General features: G+C 39.6%; 1 long non-coding RNA gene across 1 annotated transcript in view; it reads left to right on the top strand.

Moving 5' to 3' along the window:
* Positions 1-25,142, top strand: part of LOC119089129 — a 41,329-nt gene extending 16,187 nt beyond the window's left edge. The window contains exons 2-3 of the long non-coding RNA XR_005092961.1: positions 23,432-23,501; positions 25,010-25,142. This is a non-coding gene — a long non-coding RNA (uncharacterized LOC119089129). The remainder of the gene's footprint in view (positions 1-23,431; positions 23,502-25,009) is intronic.
* The last annotated feature ends 1,171 nt before the right edge of the window (positions 25,143-26,313 follow it).

Here is a 26,313-nt window from a genome sequence, read left to right as displayed (position 1 = left end):
CCCTATAGGCCAGCTTGTGCCACAGAGAAAGCAAACTTCATATGAAGTGTCTTTGGCGCCCATCCTCCTCCTCAGAAGTAGATCGGTGCCACCAGGAGCAGAGGCGTCTCATGTCAAGAAAATTCTAAGTAATTAAAACATTTTAAATGCCATATTTTGGAGGTCTTCCAAGTGTTTGAAGATTACCCATCTATCTGAAACATGTCTCTACATACCTACAAAACCTAACTAACATGATTATTAGTTTGGTAATTATGGATGACTATTAACCTGTATTTTTTAAAATTATCCTATATTGCTTTTTTTTTTAAAAAAAAGATTTATTTATTTATTATGTATACAGCATGTATGACTGTAGGCCAGAAGAGGGCACCAGATCTCATTACAGATGGTTGTGAGCCAGCATGTGGTTGCTGGGAATTGAACTCAGGACCCCTGGAAGAACAGTCAGTGCTCCTATCCTCTGAGCCATCTGTCCAGCCCCCTATATTGCTTTTAAGGACTACAGTTTTATATTGCATAAATAAACAAGCTGTAAGGAACAAGCTGTATAGGTACTACCTTAAGCAAAATTGGAAACAGATGTACAGTATAAAGACAATTACCTCAAATTTGTAACAATATACAAAAAATATCTTGAACAGAAGTAGAATCATATATACAATATAACAAAAATAACCTTAAATTTGTATCAATATACAATAATATATTAAACAGAAGTAGAAATGTATATACAATATAACAAAAATAACCTTAAATTTGAATTTATATACAAGAATCCATACCAACATAAATTATTTAAAACCGATAATTGCTTTTGTAGTTTGAAAGTAGATTTAATAATCTACCTTTTATCCTATCATACCTTTCCCCCTTTTTCTTTTCTGAAGAAGATCCCTGAATCTAATCTCTTCTTCAGTCCCTTACCCTATAACAACTTGTAATCAACCCCCCTATATGATTGCAAATATCTATCACCCCAAGGAAGACCAAAAACCATCCACCCCACATTGGGAAAGCTGGCATCATTTTCTTAGAATTACTTCCTACTGTCTGGGGGCCGACGGCATCTCTAGGGAACCCTGTAAAAACAGAAACAATGGTTAAGTCTCAAGAGAACTAGCTGCATCATTTATTGTCAGTCTCTGGGTAATGGGAAAGTTTAGAGCTTGTCTGAAGTCCTGGCTGGAATGGAACATGGGGATGCACCACCTCAGCTGGCCACCTTAAAATTGGCCTGGGCAGTTTGTAGTCCAAAACCAATCTTTGGGTGGTCTTTATTGGCTTAGTGGCATTATTATAATCCAGGTAGAATTGCCATTGTGTGGCCCCTTCATCTTTTGGGGACTTCAGAGATGACTGTTAGGAACATTTATCATTCACTACAGAAAACTTAACCATATTAATTGTCATATGCTGTAAATCTTAGGGAGGTTAAAGGATCATGATCTGTTAAATACATCTGGGATATCTAGGCTTAATTCCTAAATATCTATTTAAACTCATGCCTGAAATTATCTACAGGAAACTACATGAAACCTAAGGTTAGAATTAGTTAGTGCTTTATAATATCATTATTATCAAAACAGAAAGTTTAAATTTTGAAATAGTAGTATACCTAAACAGAAGTTTTTAAGAGTCAAAATTAATTTGAGGGGTATGAGATTTGTGACAATAATAGTCCCTACATTTTGGTCTTCTTCTGTCCCATAGCAGGTGGCTGATCTGATGTGAGACAGAGACTCTGAATTTTCTTTTAACAACATGCTTATTTAGAGAAGGAGGGAGCCACACTCCAACTCCAAAGCCAGCTTTAGTTTTTAATTGAGTTGGGATTACATAAAGACCACCTGTTTAACATGACTGTGGAGACCAGCAAAAACAAACATTCCAAAAGGTTTATGAAATTTTACCCTGTTGAAGGTATGTTATACCATTAGGCCAGATTATTCCTTTTTTTTGATAATTTTTTTTGGGGTATAGTTCTCTCTTCTTCTTTAGACACAAAGGTCTTTAAATTTCTCAAGATGGATGTTTTTATTTTCCTGGAAAGACAAAAACAGAACCCTCCCCCAAGCCTAATTTGGTGAATTTTTCCTTTCAACAGGTTGAATTGCCACATCGATTGATGAACTATCACCTCTCCTAATCAAGAGGTTTCTCCTGTTCAAATTGAATCTTTTTTAATTTTGATGGTATCCGATGAAAGGTCGGCCTTAGCTTAGACTTGTCCCACTAGCTCTTATAACTTAAATTAACCCATTTATATTAATCTACATTTTGCCTCATGGCTTTTTACCTTTCTTTCATTCTGTATGTCTGACTCCCACCATGTTCATTGGCATCTGACTCATGCCTCGATTATCTCCTCTTTCTCTCTCTGCCCCAAAGTCCAGCCTATCTCTCCTGCCTAGCTGTTGGCCATTCTGCTTTTTATTATACCAACCATAGCAACCCATCTTCACATAATGTACAAATGTTACACAAGAATCAATAGATGAATGGGTACATACAGTAAAATTTTATGTAGCTGTAAAGAAAAATGAAAATTTTAGGAAAAGGGGTATAATGTAATCAGTATATTAAGTGAAATAAGCCAGATGTAGATGCAATAGTCTTATTAAATAAGAAATACAGAGCCAAATGCAGAGTTAAAAGCCCAAGAGATCAGAGCAGTAGCTGAGAGCTGAGACTAAAACTGCCTTCTTATCACCCGCTGCTGCTGCCATCCTTCCCCTGAGAAAGAGACCTACTTCCTGTGTGTCTGCCTTTTTATTGACTTTCTGTTCTGCCTTCTCATTGGTTGTAAACCCAACCACATGACCTCCTCATCACTGCCTGTCTATACAGACCTCCAGGTCTCTATGGTTGGTATTGAGATTAAAGGTGTGTGTCTCCAAGCTGGCTATGTCCTTGGACACACAGACTCTGCCTGCCATGTGATCAGATTAAAGGCGTGCGCCGCCGCCGCCGCCGCCGCCGCCGCCGCCGCCACCACCACCGCCACCACCACCACCCAGCTTCTGCTATGGCTTGCTATTAGTTCTGACCCCCAGGCAACTTTATTTATTAACATACAAATAAAATCACATTTCAGCACAAATAAAATATCACCATAGCTAGACTCAGACAGATACCCCATTTCTTTCACATGTGGAAACTAGATTTCACATTATCTATGTGCCTGTGTATATTCATATATGTACATGTGTATATGTCACAAAACTAAAAAGGGAGAAAGAATTTTGTTTTTGTAAGTTGATACTTTAAAATATTTATTGCATGTGTGTTTGCATATGTGCACATGTGCCACAGTATGCACTTGGTAGTCAGAGGACAACTTGAGAGAGCCACCTCTCTCTTTCCATCACATGGATTCTAGGATCAAACTCAGGTCGTCAGATTTGGCAGCAAACATCTTTTCCTACTGATAATCTTGCCAGCTTGGGAGAAGGATCTTAAGGGAAGGGATAAGTAGAGTCATGGAATACATGTATAAGAAAGCAGAATGGAGGAGTGTCTGTGGGAAGGAAGGGGACCAATCAGAAAGGTACATGGTGCATAAGGGAAAGCAGAGGAAAGGAAACATATAAAGATAAGGTATAATTGTAGCTGAAGTCTTTCTGTGTCCACCTGGCTCCTGCAGCCACTCAGACCCAAAGAAACACACAGAGATCTATATTACTTATAAACTAGATGGCTGTGGCAGGCTTCTTGCTATCTAGTTTTTATATCTTAAATTAACCCATTTCTATTAATCTATAAGTTGCCACGTGGCTTGTGGCTTATCGGTACTTTTACATCTTGCTTCCTCCGTGTCTGGCTGGTGACTCCTGTGCTGCCTTCCTATTCCCAGAATCCTCCTCTCTGCTTGTCCTGCCTATACTATACATCCTGCCTGGCTACTGGCCAATCAGTATTTTATCAACCAAATCAGAGCAACACATTCACAGCATACAGAAAGAAATTCCCAGCATATAATAACATACATGTGTGAAAAGGCCATAATAAAATATATATTGCTTTGGTATTCAAACCTAAAACATTAAAAAGATGAGGAGGAAGACTCCTACTTGAGGGTAGGAGAGATTGATAGAGGATGAATACAGTCAAAGTACAACACAGACTTGCAAGGAAATATTCTTGTGAAACTCATCATATGTACAATAAATACATACTAATTAAAAATGGGAAGAGCAGGTGTGGTAGCACACACTTGTGATACCAGCACTGAAGCAGGAAGAAAAAGAAAAAGACTGGCTGTGGTGGTTTGAAAGAAAATGGCCCCCAAAAAAGTGGCACTAAAGGGAGGTATGGCCTTGCTGGAGTAGATGCGGTCTTGTTGGAGGAAGTGTGTCACTGTGGGTGTGGGCTTTGAGGTCTCCTATGCCCAAGATATACCCAGTGAGACTGTTCACTTCCTGTTACCTGCATATCAAGATGTAAAACTCTCAGTTCATTCTCCAGCACCATATTTGCCTGCATGCTGTCACATACCACCATGATGATAATGGATTGAACCTCTGAACTGTAAGCCACCCAATTAAATGTTTTTCCTTTATAAGAGTTGCCATGACCATGGTGTCTTTTCACAGCAATAGAACCCTAACTAAGACAGAAGTTGGTAACAGAGACTAGGGTATTGCTGTGAAAGACCTGACCAGGTTTTTGTTTGGAGGAATTTGGACTTTGTTGCTTTGGGCTGGGAAAGCAGTGGAATGCTTTAAGCAGTGCTTAATGGGCCACACCTGTAGGAGCAATGAAGCAACAGCAGTGGTGATAGAGGTTTCAGAAGAGCAGAAATTTAATATGGTGTCTAGAAATCATTCTTGGGATGTTTGGTGAAGAATGTGGCTGCTTTTTACTCTTGTCTGAAAAGTTTGCCAGAGGCTAAAGTGAATAATTTTGGCTTAATTCTCTTGGCAGAAAACAGCTCAGTATTGACTCTGTTTTGTGGTTATTAGTCTAATGAAGATTTATAACAAAAAGGAGCAAGCTGAGCAAGGGAAAATATTTGAAGTGAAAGGGAGCATGAGGAAGTGGAATGAAGCTCAGTCCTGTATTCAAGGAGATAAACAGATTAAGAAATGGAATAAAGGCAGTGGTGACCTCAGGGCAAGATCCCACCCAGCTAAGTTTCCAACTTGTGAAAAGGAATTAAAGGAAAGCTCAGAGCTGGGAGTGGTGGAACATGCCTTTAGTCTCAATACTCAGAAGGCAGAAGCTGGTGGATCTCTGAGTTTGAGGCCAGCTTGGTCTACAGATACAGTTTTAGAACAGCCAAGCTTAGGCAGTGAAGGACAGAATGCTGGCGAAGATGTAGTTGAACAAGAGGGCCATGTTCCAGACCCAACAGGCAGAAGAACTTGGCAGATTTGGCCCTGTGTCTCTGGCTTTAGAGTTAAGCATAGAGGAAAGGGACTAGTGAATTTGCCTCTGCAACTAAGGAAAGCCATTGAGGCCAGGCATGTGTCAGGCCCTGAATGGAGTCCTAGAGAGTCCATTGTGTGAAGCTGTAAAGTTAAGGCCTGGATTGCCTTGGAGAACCCAAGACATTGGAGATGGCAGAGCTGTGGGATATCTTCAAGATATGTGCTGATAACAGAGTGGAACCAGACCAAGAGAAAGAACTGTGTTGCAATTAACAAAGCTGAAAGGAGTTGGAGATCTGAAGAGTGTTTTGACATCAGACATAGAGATACAGAGTTTGCAGTTTGCCCAGCTGGTTTTCAGTCTTGCTTTGGTCCAGTATTTCTTCCCTATGTTCCTTTCCCTACATTTTGGAATGGTAATGTATATCTTGTATCATTGTATGTTGGAAGTATGTGATTTTCTTTTTGATTTTAGTTTTATAGGGGATTATAGTTAAGAGATTGCATGAATCTCAGAAGAGACTTTGAACTTTAGACTTTTAAATAAGTTGGAGACTATTTTAGACTATGGGGGTTTTTGAAGTTGGACTGAATGCATTTTTGCATTATGATGTGGCTTCAGCCTTTGAGGGCCAAGGAGTGGAATGTGGTGGTTTGAAAGAAAATAGCCCCCAAAGCGGTGGTATTAATGGGATGTGTGGCTGTGTTGGAGTAGGGGTGATCTTCTTGGGATGGGTTTTGAGGTCTCCTATGCTCAAGCTATACCTAGTGAGACAGTTCACTTTCTGTTGCCTGCATATCAGTATGTAAAACTCTCATCTCCTTCTCCAGCACCACATCTGCCTGCATGCTGCCATGTTCCACCATGATGATAATGAACCTCTGGACTGTAAGCAAGCTCCAATGAAATGTTTTCCTTTATAAGAACTGCTGTGGTCATGGTGTCTCTGCACAACAATAGAAACCCTAACTAAGGCACTGGCCATGAAAGTTATCCTTGTCAGTAGTTTCTCATGTTGTTCAGAGTAAAGGATGGAACATCCTGCACTCTGCACACCCTGAGGCTGTGCCATGGCGCATGTCCGTGGCTCTCAGCTCTGTCTGCGGCTTACTTTTCCTCCAGCCCCAGTTGTCACCTCCCGACTCTTGACTACACAGCAGGGCCTTTTAACCTTCACTTGCCTCTTAAATGCACTTTCCCTAGATGAACTCCCTCTCAGCCTTGGGCTGTCTTCTGGTTTGTATTAAATGTCACTTCCCTGACTTATAAAGCCATAGTCTCCTCCATAAAACACTTCCTATTATAATTTCCTGCTAGAAATGACATCTATCTATCTATCTATCTATCTATCTATCTATCTATCTATCTATCTATCATCTATCTATCTATCTATCTATCATCTATCTATCATCTATCTATCTATCAACACCTATCTATCTTTTAGTGTATACTGATTATTTACTCTGTAATATTCTAAACTCCATAGAACAAAGTGATTTTCTGTTTGGTTTACTAGTTCCTTGCAAATGGTATCTGGCACATGGTAGGTGCTCCTTCAATATGTTAAGCTAACTAATTATTTTTTGCCATGATGAGGATGGAGCCCGAAGACTTAGGCATACTAAACAATGTATCAAAAGTGGGCTATATACACAGGCTCCCAAGAATGTTTAGTTGAATAAATTAAGTGCAGTAAACAGGAGAGAATTCTACTGAGGAGTTATAAAATTCAGAAGGCAGGTGAATGTGGCAGGACTTGTGAAAGGTTTGGCATTTTAATTAATTGGAAAAATGACACAAAATCTTCCCTTAGAGAAACTTTATAATCTGTGAGGAGGAAAGCTCAGATTTTCTCAGGAGCTTCACTATTTAATAGACAATGCTGAAAATACAAGTGGTTATGGAATGCAGAGGAACCACACATGTCTTTTAGTTCTGACAATCATGGCTTTTATTTCATTTTAAAATTTCAATTATATAATGATTGATTTGATAGTTTTGTCACTCAGTTCTAAGAAATTTCATGAGTTTATACATTAAATTAAAAACAACAACAAATAAACAAATGAAAACTGGAGACTTAGAAGTCCTTAATATCTGAGTGTCACAATGTTTTCTGACCTTTCTCTCCAACAAAACAAAATAGCTCCAAGAACATTTGTGTGTGGTGGGTGGGGGGCTCTTATTGCTTAGCCTCTTCCATTGACCATTGGAAAGAGAGAAGACTTCCACCCCACATCAACTCTCTTGTCCCATTCTATTCCTGCCTGACTTTCTCTGCTGTTGATTAGAAAGTTCCTATCTGTTAAGTATAGACTTTGTACATGATAAGGGACAACAACTTAGTCCAGGTATCTGAGATGTTAGTGTGCAAATGTGCAGAGGACTTCTTAAACTATAGGGATGTAGGCACCAGCCCAGGAGTTTCAGCACAAGCTTACTTTCAGAGATCCAAGGGTCACACACTGAAAACCTCAGACCGAGGAGCTTCGGGAATTTTGGCCATGGTGTGAGACCAAAATGAGCCATCTTAGAAATAAGACCAAAATGCTTTCACCCTAAAATTAAGGCCTAAGATTTCTCCTTTTGGGAATAGGCCATTAGTTACTGAAACCAGTCAGCTCAGATTCCAGAAACCAGGAAGTGTAAAAGTACAGAGTCACAAGATAGTCACGAGGTAATGCCTGCCAGACTATGGAATGTCCTCTCCCTGGTTTCCAGGGTAACTGACCACAGAAATGCCCCCATCTGAGGCAGCCAATGAGAAATGGTGGCGGGCAACCACTCCCTTAGAAGTAATTTCTAGAAGTCCCTAGAAGCGACCCAATCAGAATTGTACCTGTACTAGCACCCCTAAATGATGTAACCTTGTGACTTTTCCCTTTAAAAACTGAGCTTGCAGACAGGTGGTCACTTCCTCCAGCCTCCACTGCGTTGGATGTATTGGACGAAGTCCCTGCCTAGGCTTGTATTGCTTTTAGATATCCAGAATTAAACCTTGCTTTTGCATTCCGCATGCTCGTCTTTGGTGGTCTCTCTGGGGGTCACGATCTGGGCACAACAATGGGATGGCTTTTGCTATCCTAACACTGTTGCATGTTACTGGAAAAGCATCACTCCAACCAATCTTTGTGTGCTACAGATCCTGTGCTGGAGCAAATTTTTAAGTATTCTGGCCTGGGTTGGAGGTGCTTTCTGCTTTCAAAACATCCTCTGCAGGTCTTAATTATCATTTGCCCCTCTCCCAGGGCCGAGCCACACCCTCTGGGAAATCTGCCCTCAGGTGCCAAATAGCAATTTGATTTTATTCCCAGCTTGTGTGTATCCCTGCTCATCCTTCCAACCTCTGCTGGGGCTCCTTTTCTGGCCTCTGCTTTTCTATTCTATTCTATTCTTTTTTCTTTCTTTCTTTCTTCTTTTTTTTTTTTAAGCAAAGAACTTCTCTTCCAAAACTTAATTGTATGAAGCTGCTGTGGCAAATGCCCGCTGCTGTCTCTCCTGTCCCAAGACTTACTTGGCTTTGACTATAACATCAGCTTTTTTGACTAACCAGTGCACTAAAGCATAGAATTTTGATAACTTGTGATGAAGTAGAAGTGCCAAGGAGAAAACCTTCTCAGGGGAAACGTAACTAATGTTGGTAGCTACATCTAGCAATTACTGGCCACACACATTTACATTTGCGCACAGCATCAAACAAAGGACTTAGTTAACAAACCCCACAGGACAGGCAGTACAGCGCAAAGGTTAGGAAACTACAGATTCAGTCCCAGACCACTGGAGTAGCCCCTTTGCCATGGGCCACAGGACCCATAGGCCTTTATCGGGGTGACTAGGAGGCCCGTGCTTGTTTTTAAATTAGTGTATAGAATGTCTATAGCTAGCTGACACTAGCTGCAGGACTGAGTCTAGCTGAAAAGATCTCTTTATTTGTGCAGGTTTCTTGCTGAGTCAGAGATGCACCAAGCATACTTCTAGATCTGCCTTAAAGTCCCTAGTCAATACCCTGCCCCCCCAACAGTGGCAGCCCAAGGGACAAGCTGGTTGTGGGCGCCCCTCCCAAGCGGCAGCCTAAGGGATATGCTGATCCCCCGCGGCCCCCCCCCACCTCCGTGGAAGCCCAAGGGACAAGCTGGTTGTGGGCGGCCCTCCTAAGTGGCAGCCTAAGGGATATGCGATCCCCACCCCACCTCCGTGGAAGCCCAAGGGACAAGCTGGTTGTGGGTACCCCATCCCCCAGTGGCAGTCCAAGGGACAAGCTGGTTGTGGGCACCCCATCCCCCAGTGGCAGCCCAAAGGACAAGCTGGTTGTGGGTGCCCCCCCCCTCAATGGCAGCCCAAGGGACAAGCTGGTTGTGGGCGGCCCTCCCAACTTGCGACTCTCAGGAACTTGAGGAACTTGTTTTTTGTTGAGTCCTAAGACTGTGGCCCCAACCATCAAGCTTAAAGCAAACACTAATGTTTCAAGGTCACCACAGATAGCTGTTTGAAAAGCATAAAAATAGATTCTAATTTTGAAATCAATGAACGTGCTTTTGGCCCCAGACAGCTATACATTTAGCCAAATGCCTCTAGGACAGATTTTAATATTTTATGTGCTCTGTCTTGTCAATAGAAAGGGCAATGAAAGCCCCGGAGAGTGTTCTCGTGCTATTGGAATACCCCTGTGCCTATTACTAAAACTCATGAGATTTTATTCTCTGCAAGATGGATTCCTGTACAACCCTTCCTCAAAGGAAGACTGCTTTCAGGACACATCTTTACTTTCTTTACTGAAGACAATTTAATTTTAAAATAATGAGCTAATAACAATAGAATAAAAAAAACTGGGGCTGAAGAGATGGCTCAGTGGTTAAGAGCACAACTGCTCTTCCAAAGGACTTGGGTTCAAAACCCACATGGCAGTTCACAACTATCTGTAACTCCTGTTCTAAGGGATCTGACACCCTCATATAGACACATGTGCAGGCAAAAAGCACCAATGTACATAAAATAAAAATAAATAATTTAAAAAAATTTATGGGCAAACAAAAATAGAAGTATAGAATAAAAAAAACTATAAAGTAATAAGATAGAAGGTAATGATAAGATAGAGAATAAAAAATAATTATGCATAGTAAAATATGTTTATCATGATTCCATTGTTTCATTGTATGTTCATATGAGTATGAACATGTATGGAAGAATGCATAAGCAATGTAAAAAATGGGATGAAGATCAAGAATATTTTCTTATGACCTTTTGAATTATTTCACACTTTTTTTGCCAACAGCATGTACAACTTCTATGTTTAGAACATTTTTAAGACAAATAATTATCAAAGTCTTTAAGATATTTCAATGTAATTGAAGAATCTAAGTTTATAAATAAAATTTCCACTTTATTAAAAATCTTTAGATTTGTCAGGACATATCTTTATGGCCACAATTTCTCATCTTTTAAAAAAAGATATTTTTATTTTTATTTTGTGTATGATTATTTTGCCTACGTGTATGCCTGTGTACTTGGTGTGTGCTCGATCCATGGAAGGAAGAAGGCCGAAAATCCTCTGGAATGTGGTTACAGAGGAGTGTTAACTCCCACATCAGGCTGGGAACTTAACCTGGGTTTTCTGCAAGAGCAACAAGTACTCAACCTTGAGCAATCTCTCCAGCCCCATGATTTCCTATCTTTTAAGTGTTTCAGCAGCCAGGTGGTGGTGGCACACGCCTTTAATCCCAGCACTCTGGAGACAGTCACAAGTGAATCTCTGTGAGTTGGAGGCCAGCCTGGTCTCCAGAGTGAGTTCCAAGATAGCCAGAGCTACACAGAGAAACCCTGTCTCAAAAAAATCAACCAAGAAAAAAAAAAGAAAAAGAAAAAAGAAAAGAAAAAGAAGAAAAAGAAAAACAAAAAAATCGAAGAAGCCCCCCTGCAGCAAAAAAAAAAAAAAAATAAGAAAAAAGAAAAAAAAAAGAAAAAACAAACAAACAAGCAAAGAGTTTCAGCATATTACTTTTGTACAGCTGTCATCTAGTATGGCACACTTTTAAAAATCAAAGTAAAAATAATTTTGTCAGGGTATTGTTCCCTAGAAATACGATTGACTGACTTCTTTCCAAGATTTTCTCTAAACATTTTTTGGGTTTCATTTTGACATTTTCACATATGTGTAATTTGTACTTTGATCTTGTATGTATGGCTATAGAAACATCTAAGCCACAAGGACAGTGGTTGGTAAAAGTCTTGTTTGAATGCCTTCGATATGCAAGACATTTTGTGTGTGTGCATATTAACGTGTGTACATTTCGTTAATCCTCACAGCAGTTCCATTTTACAGGAACGAAGGGAAGAAATCCTTCAGTCTGAGAAAGGTCTGCACTCTTTCCTTACCAAGAGTTTCCATCAAACTCTTTCCATTCCTCCTTTGTCTTCCCTTCCCTTCCTTCTGCTCTTGTCCAGTCGCTTGTGCTGGGAGTGCTCGTGTTCCCCACAGAATCATTTAATAATCCGATCCTTCGTTCACTTACTATTTCTTCAGTCAGGTGTTCAAAGCCATTAAACATCCATCAGGTAACCCTCTATGAGCTTTTCTTGGTAACTGAAAATACAAAAGTAAACAAAATACGTTGAATTCTCTGCCGAGACCGTAGAAGAAAATCATCAGTAAGTATGCATACAGTTGACGTGATGCAGAGAGTGAAATCATGGGGAAAAGTCCTTTGCTGTGAGAGTACAGAGGAAGAGAATGTAGTTTATAGGGCAGAAGGAGGGAAGAAACTCTTTGGAAGGGGTGCCATTTAAGGAGAGTCTGGTAGACCTGTGGGAATAGACAAAATATGTTTTGATACAATGACTGATCCATTAAATCAGGTCAGCATAGGGAATAGATTAGCAGCCTTGGACTCTACTTGTGGTATATGCACATACCTGTAGCAAATCGCGTGGCATCCATCTTAAGACCCTCACCTGTGTGTACTATGTACATATATACTTCTCCTAACAATGCACCTAGCAACCTGTTGCCTGCATTACGCTGTGTGTACAGTACACTCCAAACAATGAAATAACTTTCCCCTTAACAACTATCAAAGGCACAAGGATGGGAGGCAATCTAGCCCAGACTGGTTTGGGTGCATGCACTGTAAGGGAAACTGTTTCCTCTGAGTGAACTGTTAGAGAAAAACCTCTTTGGTTAAGCATAACCAGTATTGTATAGGATTAAAGTCAGATACATCATTGGAAGGGACATGCACCACAAGCAGTGATCTAACTAATCTAATCCTGTTAATCAAAGTAGAGGATTGGGCTGGAGAGATGGCTCAGAGGTTAAGAGTACTGGCTGCTCTTCTAGAGATTCTGAGTTCAATTCCCAGCAACCACATGATGGCTCACAACCATCTAAAATGAGCTCTGGTGCCCTCTTCTGGCCTGCAGGCATACATGCAGGCAGAACACTATACATAGCAAAGCAGAGGATCATACACACTATACCCCTTAGCAACAATACTTCAGCCCCTACAAAAGGATGTCCCCAAATCAGTTGCCTTGCTGATTCATATCCCTGCTGTCAAGAGTGACAGCATACTTCTCTGATCTATATTGTTGTTTCACTTTTGAATAAAATTTCTTGCTACTTTCCAAATCTATGTGAGCCTTTATTTCAATTCCTTGAGCAAGAGGCCAAGAATCTGGAAACACACAATCTAGTCCTAAATACACATAGCAAGCGCTGCCAGCAGCAGCAATAGCGAGGCTGTCAATGAGAACCAAGGCTGTATAGTTGAGTGGAAGCCAGACTACAATGTGTCTGTGTCTACTGTGCCGGGGGAAGGGGGATCTGAGGGGTCAAGCAGCATTAGTGGGGTGGGTGAGTCTCTGTCTTGTGGATGTGTTTATAGGTTAGAAAAAAAGCCCAAAAAGAGGGTCATGAGCTCAACATGAGCAAATATATGACCTCTGTTTTTAATTTCATGATGAAGGACCTTTTTTTCTTTTCAAATTTTAGCTAAAGATCAGGTAGAGAATGCATCATACAGTAAATGTAGGAAATTCAATTATATGTATTTTTGTTGTTTTATAAAACTATCATTGTATGACCTGCTTAAACTACCTATAGCTGAGCACACCTGAGATTCTGGGATGACATCACTACTCAGGTGTCATAGCACTTTGATAGAGAAATTTCTGTTAGTCACATAATGATGGTTCTACTCTTTAACATGAAAAGTATCTACTGCATTGAAAATTTTCTTTGTCATAAAAGAAAATGTTACTTCAAAATGACTTGGGGGTACTGAAATATAATCATTTTTTATATGTTAAATGTTATATTCATTTTTGTTTATATGCATGCATATGTAATTTTACACAAATGCCTAGTTGTGATACCATGCAGCTGCCAGAAGGATTAATATCTTGAGTATGTAAAAATCTATAACAATAAATGAAGAAAGGGGTATTTGAAGTGATTGTCTTTGAAATAATCACTGCACACTGTGGTGGTATTTTATCTGTGCACCCCAATAAAGCTTATCTGAGGATCAGAGGAAAAAGTCAGCCACCATATTAAACACCGAAGTCAGGCAATGGTAGCACGCACCTTTTATCCTGTCATTGGGAGGCAGAGATCTATCTGGATCTCTGTGATTTCATGGCCACACTGGGAACAGAGTCAGGTGTGGTGGCACGCGCCTTTAATCCCAGCACTAACCACAGAGGTCTGGAGGTCTGTACAGACAGAGCGGAAGTGACAGAGCTGGGCAGGAAGAGGAAGTGATGTAACTGGGTGGAGAGAGGAAATGAGGTGGCAGAACAGAAAGGCATATAGGCATGAGTATACAGGAAGTAGGTCTCTTTGGAGACTGAGGTGTCAGTGAGGTGAGGTTCTGTGCTTTTCTTATTCCTCTGATCTCTCAGGTTTTTACCCCAATATCTGACTTTGGTTTTTTTTTTTTTTTTATTAATAAGACTGTTTAGCAATTCATGTTACAGCACACAATAATTTTTATTAAATACTATTTTTATTTATTCCTTGAGAATTTCATACATGCATACCATTTTTTTGTTATATTCACTCTCCACTCTCCCCGCAGCCCTATTAGATCCCCTCCAACCCTCCTCCTCATGCCTCCTCAACTTCATTTCTTCTTTTTTAAATAACCCACTAAGTTCAATTAGAACTGCCCATATAAGAGTGGGTCCATACCCTGGAGCATGGTCCACGTACTAAGGACCAAAACGCTGAAGAATACTGATCTGCCTTTAGCAACTATCGGCTGTCAAGAACTAGGGATGGGGGCTTATGTGGCCGCCTCTGCCCACGCTGGAATATTGATTGGCTTGGTTTTGTCCAGGCAACCATAACCACTGTGAGTTTGTAGGTGCCGTGGTCCTGCCATGTCTAGAAGACACTGCTTCACCCAGTCCTCCCCAGGCTCTCTGACCCTTTTGGGGAAGGTGTGATGTAGGTGTCCCATTTATGGTGGACTCTGCTGACACCTCCTTTATGCTGACATTTATTCTCTGTACTTTGACCGGCTATAAGTCTCTGCATTAACTGTGATTCACTGTACGAACATGGTTCTCTGCTGTGAACTGAGAGCTGTGATAATTTGTGAATGCAAAAACATATTTAGAAGGCAGTTTGATAGCATGTCCATTTAGCAAAATAGTAGTAAGTTCACCCCTGAGCCTATGGGTTCCTCCACCCCGTGTTCTCAGGCAGATTTACAGCACTAGGAGTGAGATTCCTCCTGTCCAGTGAGCCTTCAGTTGAATTAGAAAATAGATGTACACTACTTACCCATGACTGTAACATGAATTTTAAAAGGTCTTATTAATGAAAACAACCCCGGAGCCAGGTATTGGGGTGAACGCTGAAAGATCAGAGAAACAGAACAAACCACATCCAACTTCACCCTGCCAACTTCTCAGCTGATCTTGTTTCCTCAGATTGAAAGCTTCTGAGTCCTCATCCAAATGGATCTCAGCTGAACTTCTGCTCAAAAGCCTAAAAGCTTAAAAAGCCTAAAAGCCTTTAGTTCCTGGTCCTCACGTCTTATATAACTTTCTGCTTCCTGCCATCACTTCCTGGGATTAAAGACATGTGTCTTTCCCAAGCAAGACATGAGATCTCAAGTCCTGGGATTAAAGGTGTGTGTCACCATGCCTGACTCTGTTCCTAGTGTGACCTTGAACTCACAGAGATCCAGATAGATCTCTGCCTCTCAAGTGATAGGATTAAAGGCATGTGTGCCACCATTTTATGGCCTCTATGTTTGGCTGTTCTGTTCTCTGATCTTCAGATAAGTTTATTAGGATACACAATATATCAACCACATATGGGCATGCCTGGCCAGACCAGTCCTTATTGTAGCTTGCAAGGTTCACAATTGGGTAAAGCTGTTGATGATTTTTCTTCTTCAACAGCCAGCATAGCTCCGTTTGATATTGTGAAAATGAGTTACCAGGAAGGAAACTTCCAGGTCATTACCAGACTGATTTCTTTATGTCCTATGACTCGATGTGTGATGAGTACAGCAAAAGGTCTCACTGTTAAGTTAGGGTGGACAACCAAGACCAACAGCAGTGCCCTGCACTGTTCTGAGTTTTGAAGTGATCCGCCCTGGAATAAGCACTGTACTCATTAACTTTTTAAAATTATGTAATACTCTTTATTATACAATTTATTCCTTATAATATAAAAATATTATACATGCATACAACTTATTCCTCTTGTGTCTCTTGGAACCTCTAACCAACAGCATGAGAGGCGTAGCCTACATTTGTCATTGGGATTTTTATTTGGCAACACATGACTTCATAATATGGCATATCACTAACATTAAATGAAAAAAGTCTGTGCACAAAATTCTGTGTATGAAATGATCCAAGCTATATCTGTGTTTATAGAAAAAGGCTAGGAAGTAGCCTATCAGAATTGAAATTATATAATGAAAGTGTGGCATGTAGACACAATGGAATTTTATTCAGCTGTAAAGAAAAGTGAAACTGGCAAGTAAATGAATGGAACTGGAAAACATTATACTGTGTGAGGTCATAAGACCCAGGAGAAAGTTTTATTTCATGCTCTCTCACTAGTATGTGAATACTGGTATTGAATGATTAGATTTGTATACTTAATTTGGAGCACTCATGGAAGACAGGAAATCAGAATAGAAACCATTGTGGGGGACTCTAAATGGAGGGAGGGTAGAGGAACACAGGAGCCATTGAGGGGCTCCAAATAGAGGGAGGGTAGTGTGATACAGAAGGGATGCACACATTTGACATGCTTCTTCCTAGCCTTTTCTATAAACACATACACACACGCAACCTAAAACCATATATATAGATACAAATATGCATATAGCCAGGATTGTATATACCATATTCTGACCTTTTGACTGCTAACACACAGTTTTAGAACTGTCATTTTAATGGCTGTTTTTGGTATGTTCATTGAATAACAATGTTGTTTAACTGCTTTTCTATTTTTGAGCATTTGAATTGTGGCCAATTTTTTGTTGATGAGAAGAATTCTGCAATAACATAAACAAAATGGTTTCACATGTATCTGGTTGCTTTCTAAGGAAATAATGGACTAAAAGGTAGAAATATTTGTGAAGATATTGATACACATTGCCAATATTGACCTCTAGAGATGATTATATTTTTATAACAAATTGAAAATACATAAGACATAATGTTTTTACATTCAAATTTAGTAATTGTCCACCTAAGATACATAAGGAAATATATTTTTATAAGGAAATAAATGTAACTGAATTCATCACAGTGTTTAGATAACCAAAAATTGAAATCACCTCAATAGCCAACAATAGCGAGTATTAAAAGTAGTACTTCAGTGTGACCTAATTGTGACAATTACTAAAGCTGTTTATTAATAATTGTGATATAAATATTTATGGCATAAAATATTTTGTAATTATAATTTTTATAATTTTATAATTTAAAGTGGAAACTTGGCATATGAAATGTCATATATTATTTATTATGTATATTACTTTACTATTTTTAAAAAGTGACCAAGTAAAACAACTTTTCCTTTTTTTTTTTTTTTACATATTTTTAATAATGTCATGTTTAAAATAAAACTTCAGTCAAACTTTCATTGTGTGATGTGTGTCAGATTTTACATTTTGATAAGAAGGCACAGTCAAAACCACAAGGGATTTCTTTTTCACATTGATGCTTCTTTACTGGCACATACTCCTTACAAAATGGTGGTTTTCTTGTGACATTTTCTGTTACTTTCTCACTTCTCCATTTCCTCCACCCCGTACTCTGTCAGATCGTCTACTTTCACACATATATACCTGTGTGTGTGTGTGTGTGTGTGTTGTGTGTGTGTGTGTGTGTGTTTCCACCCTAGAATAAATCCTGCTGTTTGGTTTTGAGTCTGGCTTTTTTTTTTTTTTTTTAAATATCACAATCATTATTTTCATCTCATCCAAATTTTCAAGAAGTACAAATGGCACAAGACTTTGCTGATACTGTATTGAGGTGGGCAGGCAGTATGTTCGCATGTTTTGAAAATGCCCTCACAGATTCCACAGGACAGAGATGCATAGGTTTAGGATCAGGACATCGGCCTCCTTGGTGTCTGACTTTTCTCTGCAGGTATTAGAAAGCAAGGTCAGGGAAGCCCGTGTGGCGTCTGTTATTGATCCTGGAGAGGCAGCGGGAAAGCACTTTTCACCCCAAACCTCATTCTTGATTTCCATCAGTCAATAATGTAAGCTTTAATTTGTTTTTGTTTTTTTAAGGCAGAAGAAAAAATATTTAATATGAACTAAAACTTGTTTTAAAAATGATTTAGCAAGAGTTTGCAAAAAAAATGTGAGCATCGGGGTGCCTATAATTTTTGTTTTAAATTTCACATTCAACCTGTATTTAAGTGTACACATGCATATATAATTTTATGCAAATGAACAAAAGGGATAAGATTTTTAGTGATGATCACGTCTTTCTATTTTTGTTTCTTCTTTCCCTGAGCTCTCATCTATGTTAATTATCTACCCTTTAGCCTTAGTAGGAGACCTTTATAGCTTCAGAATATGCCAGACAGATTAAAACACCCCTTTCCTGCTCACACGCCTGGAGGATGTCACGCTTCAAATGCTAGCCTGGATTGGAAGCTCTGTGGCAACAGACTCTCATTAGGACCTAGTCTGTGGTAATCATAGCCTAGGAAAGTGGTACCTGATTGTGTGTGAAGATTCAAAAACCTAAATGCTGTGTATGGCAAGTGAGTAGACTCAAAACTGTGTTCCTTAAGAACATCCCTCCCTGTCCCCCATGGAGTGACAGAGCAGAGCACAGTGGTCTTTAGAGTGAGAGGATGATCTGTGTCTTGACTGACAATGTTTACATCAGTGTGTGTTGTGTATTAAATTCCTTGGAACTGTGTCTTTAGAATGGGTGCATTTGACTGTAGGTAAATCATACACAAATAAGTTTATAAGACAATACTTTTTGATTGATTTAAACTCTGGGTTTTGTTTTTTTGTTTTCGTTTTTGTTTTGTTTTGGTGACCACATTGTTATTCATTACCTCAGTATTAAACTCCTCCTAGGGACACATAACTTTTGGATGATTTCTTTTGTGGGCCCATTAAGTACTGGGAAATGAACAGGAACAAAGTGGCTTTGCAGGACACTACTCCAGGAAAGGTCATGATAGATGCTTGCACTGTCCCTTCACTCTGCCTCAGAGTCATGAAACCTAACACCACAAGTTCAAGATGAAAGAAATAAAAAGGGAGTTTTGAACAAGCAGTATCATTAGAAACATTTGTTTTCTTATTTGTGCTGCATAAGAGGCAGAATGTACAATGGTTAGGACTACCCTTGGCTGGCCTTCCTAACGTAACCTCTCCGTGCCTTAGCTTCCTATGTTTACAACTGGGTAATAACACCAATTTAGTAGTGTCAGTATGAGAATAAATACATTTCTACTTATAAGGAGTGTGTATTGAGGTGTGGTGGTAGAACATGCTTGTCAGTATGAGAATAAATACATTTCTACTTATAAGGAGTGTGTCTGAGGTGTGGTGGTAGAACATGCTTGTCAGTATGAGAATAAATACATTTCTACTTATAAGGAGTGTGTATTGAGGTGTGGTGGTAGAACATGCTTGTCACCCCAGAACTCTGGAGTCTGAGGCAGGATGAATGGCTGGAGTTTGAGTTCAGCCTGAGGTCCATGGTGAGCATCAGGACACCCAGGGACACAGGGCTAAACCTTGTCTCAGAATATCAAAAACAGCGGCAGCAGTTACAAAAAAATGTGCATTTATACTTTGTATTACTTTCTTTACTATTATAGATAATGAGTTCATATATACAAATTGTTTTTCTTATGACAGCATACAAGATATATTATGGTAATAAATAAAATGAATTATTAAGATAAAAAGATGTCATTTTATATAAAATTTCTATAGAAGATTATTTAAACCTTAAAAAGTATGAAAAATTACCTTGTCATGGCAATATGTTTAGCTTTCAGTCCCAATTTATATGGCCACAGTTTTAATGATAATGCCCACATGGTTTTTAAATGATAATGCACAATAAATCTAGTCTGAGATAAACTCCAGCTCTCTCTTTGCAAAAACAAATTTATTTTAGAATTATTTATAATTGCTCAAGGACTTGTGGTATTTCAACAATGGAGAATAGTTTACCCCCAACTCAAATGTAATCACTTTTTATTAAGTGATTTTGTAATAAAGTGTTTTAAAGCTTTGAGCATGAAAATACTCACCCGCCCCCCACCTCAGAAAAAAGAGTTCTAAAGCAGAGAAAAGACCTTATCATTTAAAAGGCAGAGATTTAATTATGAACCATCTGAAAATCAGAAAGCCTGGAATTTTGTTATATATGGCTAGAAGGACATATTGCAGGTCATAATAAGAGAAGTTTAGACTACCATTTCTTTTCGTCAAAAGCTATTGATCTTGTCTTTTCTGCATTCTCACCTCCAAGCATCTTAGGATCTGAGTTTATATGACTTTTCCCCCTTAGCAACTCTTGTTAACTTTGAAAATTCGCCTCCTTGTTTACTGAGGAATTGCGACTGGTACTCTTGGAACATCTGTGTTCTTGTGTGAGTCTCAGAGATTTGGTAAGAAAGAGGAAAAAGTGATGGAGAACAGCTGACATACGCATTTTGCATTAGTCTGTAAATACCTGTTGATAGAGTAGCTATCTGTCTGCACAAATGGGGAAGAGTGGGCTCAGGAAGTTGTGAGTCAGCCAGACAGTTCTAGAATAAGCTACCAGACCAGGAGTCATCTACCCCATTAGTCACAAGCAAGTAGAGAATGGATGCACGGGTCTTATTGTAGTGAGACAGGTATGCTAGCCAATCTCTGTAGAGTAGCTAACTGGAATGACTCTCCAGATTTCAGAGGATAAAGTCTCATGGTGGGGTATTTTGTAGGTATGGAGGATATGAGGAAGTCTTAGGGAGCAATAGAGATAATCATATCCAGTTGGTTATAGTAGGTCCTGTTAAGACAAGAACTTTCAAGCAGGAAATACGTGGAAAGAGGTTCTATTAATGCAGATTCTAATACTGCTCTTACTTGGAAATAGTATGGCCAAAGACAGTTTGAGAACAAGGTCACCAATCTTACTTTGTTTAGGACTTTCCACATCCAGCATTAACGGCTCAGGAAACCTCTCTGTGGACTCTTCATCCTGAGGAATCTGATGTGGCAAAAATAAGTGTGCTCATAAATACGGATTTTTGACCATTACCGTTCAATGGAAAGGCAAGATAAATGTGATTTCCCTAGTAGGATTAACTTCCTCCTGGTTTCAGAGAAATCCAGAGAGATGAGTAAATTGATTTTTACTGAGGTTTTGGTCATCATTCCAATATTTCTCCACAGTGGGTAGTGTGTCAGGAGACCATCAGCCCTGGAGTGTGGCTTCAGGACAGAGAACAGGGATCAGGACTAGGTTCTGCAGGGGCGAAAACAAAGCTGAGTGTCTACAATTGGTTTCTTTTAATCCTCCCTCCTCTACCACAGCAAGATAAATAACAGTATAAATACTTATAAAATTAATAAAATTATCTGACAAACCTTCAGGCCATTACAACATGTGCTGGGAATGGTACCTAGGGAAAGTGGCAAGGGTAAGAGACTGTGATGGATGAAATCAGTTGATGTTAACATTTGGAAGAAGCTACATTTTGTTTGAGAATTATAAAATTTATAAAAGACCATAGGAAAGGCTTTGTAATACATGGGTCAGCACCCACTGATATCAGTACATGTGTGTATAGTGCTAAGGATGTTTAAATTATGGAGACTTGACAAGAAGCTATGCTAATAAGGGGGGGGGAGAGAAAAAACTGAGGATCAAGAGCTACATAGAAAAAAGGACAATTTTCTTTGGATGTTGCTTTTATGGTTTCAAATTTTTTAATGGGGGCAATGAATCCTTTTTCCTTGAAAGGGAAGTTTGTGGTCAGATAGGTGGGTTTCTTTAGCTTCTTCTTCTGTATGAACTTTATCCTGTCAATCTGTTTAAACTTCTGTATTTCCAAATTCATAGCAACTGCTAATTTTATTTTAAATTAAGAAACAATTATAATCGTCTCAAAGAAATAGTGATTGACAGAGTACATTTTGAGAAATGCTTCTGAGTTTTGCCTCTAGAGCAACTCCAGTGGAAGTTTCAGATTTCCAAAAGGAACTTCCTTTAAATTCTGTTAGAGGCTAAGAGCTTTTGAACTACATACAACCTTCTTTGCCAGTCAGAAGTAGAGGGCCACCATCCACACCAGTTGCTCACCAAGTCTTGGCCTTCCTAAAACCCAAGTTATTATTGCTCTTTTGAGAACAGCAGTATTGCCTTGCATTATTGCAACTCTGTAACTGATTCTTCATGATCGGCTGGAGACTTTTTAACAAATATGCAGAATCTAAAACCTAAAGGCAACTAATCTTGTAAAATGCTGTAGACAGAAAACCATTAAGAAGGCAAATGTGGTCATCAATGTGGTTGCTTCAAGGTCTGAGTAATATTTCAGTTAAACAAGAAACTTACTTCTCTAGGCAGTGGTTAGAAGTCTTTTTAAAATTTGAATGGAAGAAAATGGTTATGATGTAAAGTAAAGGTCTGTTAATAAAAGATTGCTATTGGGGAAATTGTCAAATTAAAAAAGTACAGTTTAGTTTCTGCCAAACACCTACCTTTTCATCACCACCATGTTGAAAGGGCAAAGCACAGGCAGTTACTCTACGAATACTTATAGCTGGAGAGCATCTGAGCTCCCTTAGGACACAGGCAGTACTCTCACGATCATCTAAGAAAGCTGGGTTTGGATTAACCGCAAGGAGGGAAAAACAGAGCCCAAATTATTCTTTTTTGATGGTTTCTCCCCTGCTTTTTTTTCTTTTTAAATTTTATTTATTTATTTTACATCTTGACCACAGTTTTCCCTCCTTCCTCTCTTCCAAGTCCCTCTCCACCACCTCCCTTCTGTCTCTCACATCCACTCCTCCTCCATTTTATTTAGAAAAGGGCAGGCATCCTGTGGACATCAACAAAACGTGGCATATCAAGTTGCAGTAAGACTAAGCACATCCCCTTGTATTAAGGCTGGACAAAGCAACCCAGTATGAGAAATAGGTTCCCAAGAGCCAGCCAAAGCATAAGAGACAGCCCCTGCCCCCAGTGTTAGGAACCCCACAATAGGACCAAGCTACACAAATGTTACCTATGTGCAGAGGGCCTAACTCAGTCCCAGGCAGGCTCTCTGTTTGTCAGTTCAGGATCTGTGAGCTCCTATGAGGCCAGGAAGTTGATTCTGTGGGTCATGTCCTTGATCCCTCTGGCTCCTACAATCCTTCCTTCCTCTCTTTGGCAGGATTCCCCTGAGCTTGGCCTAGTGTTTGGCTGTGGGTCTCTGTGTCTGTTTCCATCAGTTGCTGGGTGATGCCTCTCTGATGACAGTTGGACTAGGCACCAATCTATGAATATAGCAGAATATCATTAGGCATCATTACACTGACATTTTTTTTTTTCTCTCCAGGCATGTGTGGTTCTATCCTAGATCACTGCTGAGCTGAACTTGGGGCACCTTTCCATCTGCAGTGTTCCAGGTGGGTAAGGGAGAAGGCATGTCAGGAGGCCGAGGCGATTGTCTTCAGAGTGTGTCAAAACCATGCTGTTTGTCTTGCTCTCCCAAACTGACATGTCACCTTACTGATTAAAAAAAAAATAGAGAACATGGTGGTCATGACCTGATTATTCTGTAGATAAGACAGGACGAAGGTTCATTCAGCAGTTCCTAGCAAGGAACACTATCATTTATTAAATCTGATGACTTCCTTGGGTTTGGAAGCTGCCATTGGATAGCTATAGTAATCCTTCCTGGGAACAGGAAACTGAATTGGAAGTTTTGCCCAAACCCTTAGGTGACAGGTATCAGATCACAGCGTGAACTGTGAGATAACTAACCAAAAATTAGTTACATGATTCCAACAGTTCATCTAACCAAGGATAAATAGGGAGCAGTTGTTGGAAATCTAGGAGAATCTGTGAGAAGGACTTCATTGGAGACCTAGGAGTCTTCATGGCCAAGTAAGAAGAAATGGACTTCAATGGGGAATGTAGAGAAGACATGTGTTTCTAAATTATGAAACATAGTAATGGTATCTGGCTTCTATGCAGAAAAATATTCACGTTGATTACCTGACATGGTCTCATTGAGTCTGTGGGAGGGAATAAAAGATAGACATCACGTTTAGATGAAAGGAAAATGATTCCTGAAGCAGAGATTTGTGGGCTCCTTGTGGGTAGTGACAGAGCACACTGCCTTGCAAAGTGAAATATGAGAGAAAAACACTGACTGTAGTACCTATGGCCCAGGAACATCAGTTACCAAAGAATGACATAAAGGCATGCTGTAAACCAGGGCTGTGTGCTGAAGGTGGAACACACAGTGGGTCAGCCGGATCTAAAGCAGGGCTGTGTGCTGAAGGCAGGACACACAGTGGGTCAGCCGGATCTAAAGCAGGGCTCAGGACACACAGTGGGCCAGCCGGATCTCTGTGATAAGCTATGCTGAGATTGATTTGGAATATGCTAGAATTATGGCACTATTTACTTCCACTTTGTATGGAAGCTCTTACACAATTCCTGAGTTTTGCTCTCTCACCTGTTGAAGAAAGCAGTTCCCTCAAGTGGAAATTAACCTAACAATTACACTGTGCAATCAAATGATCAGTAATTGGGAACTGCTCATGGGCGGTTGAATGTCATTGAATCTTCAAGAGTTTTAATGAATATCAAGTATTCATTAAAAACTGATACTTATTTTGACCTGAGGCATTCATGTGTCCTCATGACATTTGGTCTTAATTCTGTGTTTTCCTCTAAGTAGCCATAGGTCTTGTCTCTAAATATTACTTGCTTTATAGAGGAAACAGCATCAAGAGAGTTTGAGTATCAGTCTGTGAAATCAGAAATTAATATGCCCTATTTTATTTAAATCAGCTCTTGTTAAAAAGTATAACTAAAGTTGATGGATTTCTTATACCAAACTAGTAATTATTCATGAAGGACCAAAAAAGATCAGAAAGACACATGATATTTGTATTTAAATTAGGGGCTGATGAGATGCTTCAGCAGGTAAAGTCACTGGCCACCAGATAACTCGAATTTGATCTCTGGGATGCACATGGTAGAAGGAGACCACTAACTCTTGCAAGTTATCCTGGGACCTCCACACATGTGTCAAGGTATGTGTACATAAATACATACACACACACAAATAAATAATAAATAAATAAATGTAGTAAAATTAATTGAACAAGATTTCCCCAAGCCTTAGAAAGACTAGTATAAATATCCTGTTTGTGACTGAGCATTAAACCATCATTTATTCTAGGCATCTTGAATACCCATAAGTTTAAGCAGCCACTAAAAGTAAGAGTAGCATTTATCTATGGAGATAAACACAAATAGGCTTCAGTTAGGTGCCATGTTAATTTATCTAAACCACCTAAGTTTGGTCCACCTAAGGTTTATGACCTTCCAAGCTATGTTTTTCTCTCGTCATATCCTGGGAGGTCATACTAGGCAACATTCCCTGCTGTGGAGCAGGCCTGAAATCCAATCCAACAGGAGTAGGTTACTCCCATATGACTTGGGCCACTTTTGCACCGGTGGGCACATCTAGCCTAGCAGGTTGGCATTCATAGTTCATAGGGTTCATAGCTAGGTAAAGGCACTGATGACTTATCACACTCAGTAACTTGCATGATATCTCCTGCCATGAGAGCGTGCCAGCAGGAAGAAAACTTGCAACCTAGTGCCAGCTTGCTTTCTATCTATCCAGTGACCACAGTGTGTGGTGTTTTGAGCAACAGAGTCTTATCATTTTGTTCCAGTGAACAACCAAGAGGAATGGCAACAGTCTGTGGAATCATTTCATACCTGACAGGGTTTTTTGTTTTGTTTTATTTTTTGCTTGCTCAACAATGATTTTAAGGACCAGCATTATCCAGCTATGCATGATATCTCTTTTCTGACTATTTTTAACTTATATTGGGCCATAGGCAAGTCTGTAGGGCATTTTATTAATTATTGATCGGTAGAGGAGGGTCCAGGCTATTATGGGTGGTGCCATCTCTGGGTTGATGGTCCTGGGTTCTACAAAAAAGCAGCCGAAGAAGCCACGAGGAGCAAGCCAGTAAGCAACACCTTTGCATCAGGTCCTGCCTCCATGTTCCTGCCCTGTTTTGAGTTCCTGTCCTGGCTTCCTTCAGTGATGGACTACAGTGTGGAAGTGTAAGCCAAACAAACTCTTTCCTCCCCCAACTTGTTTTTTGGTCATGGTGTTTCATTGTAGCAATAGTAACCCTGACTAAGACACCTTCTAAGAATAAGGGAATATTGGGAAAGAGAGAG

This window comes from Peromyscus leucopus, chromosome 15 (assembly GCF_004664715.2).
Source record: "Peromyscus leucopus breed LL Stock chromosome 15, UCI_PerLeu_2.1, whole genome shotgun sequence".
In the NCBI taxonomy this organism is placed as follows: Eukaryota; Metazoa; Chordata; class Mammalia; order Rodentia; family Cricetidae; genus Peromyscus; species Peromyscus leucopus.
The sequence above is the reverse complement of the archived record's forward strand: the minus strand, read 5'-3'. Positions and strand labels throughout refer to the sequence as shown.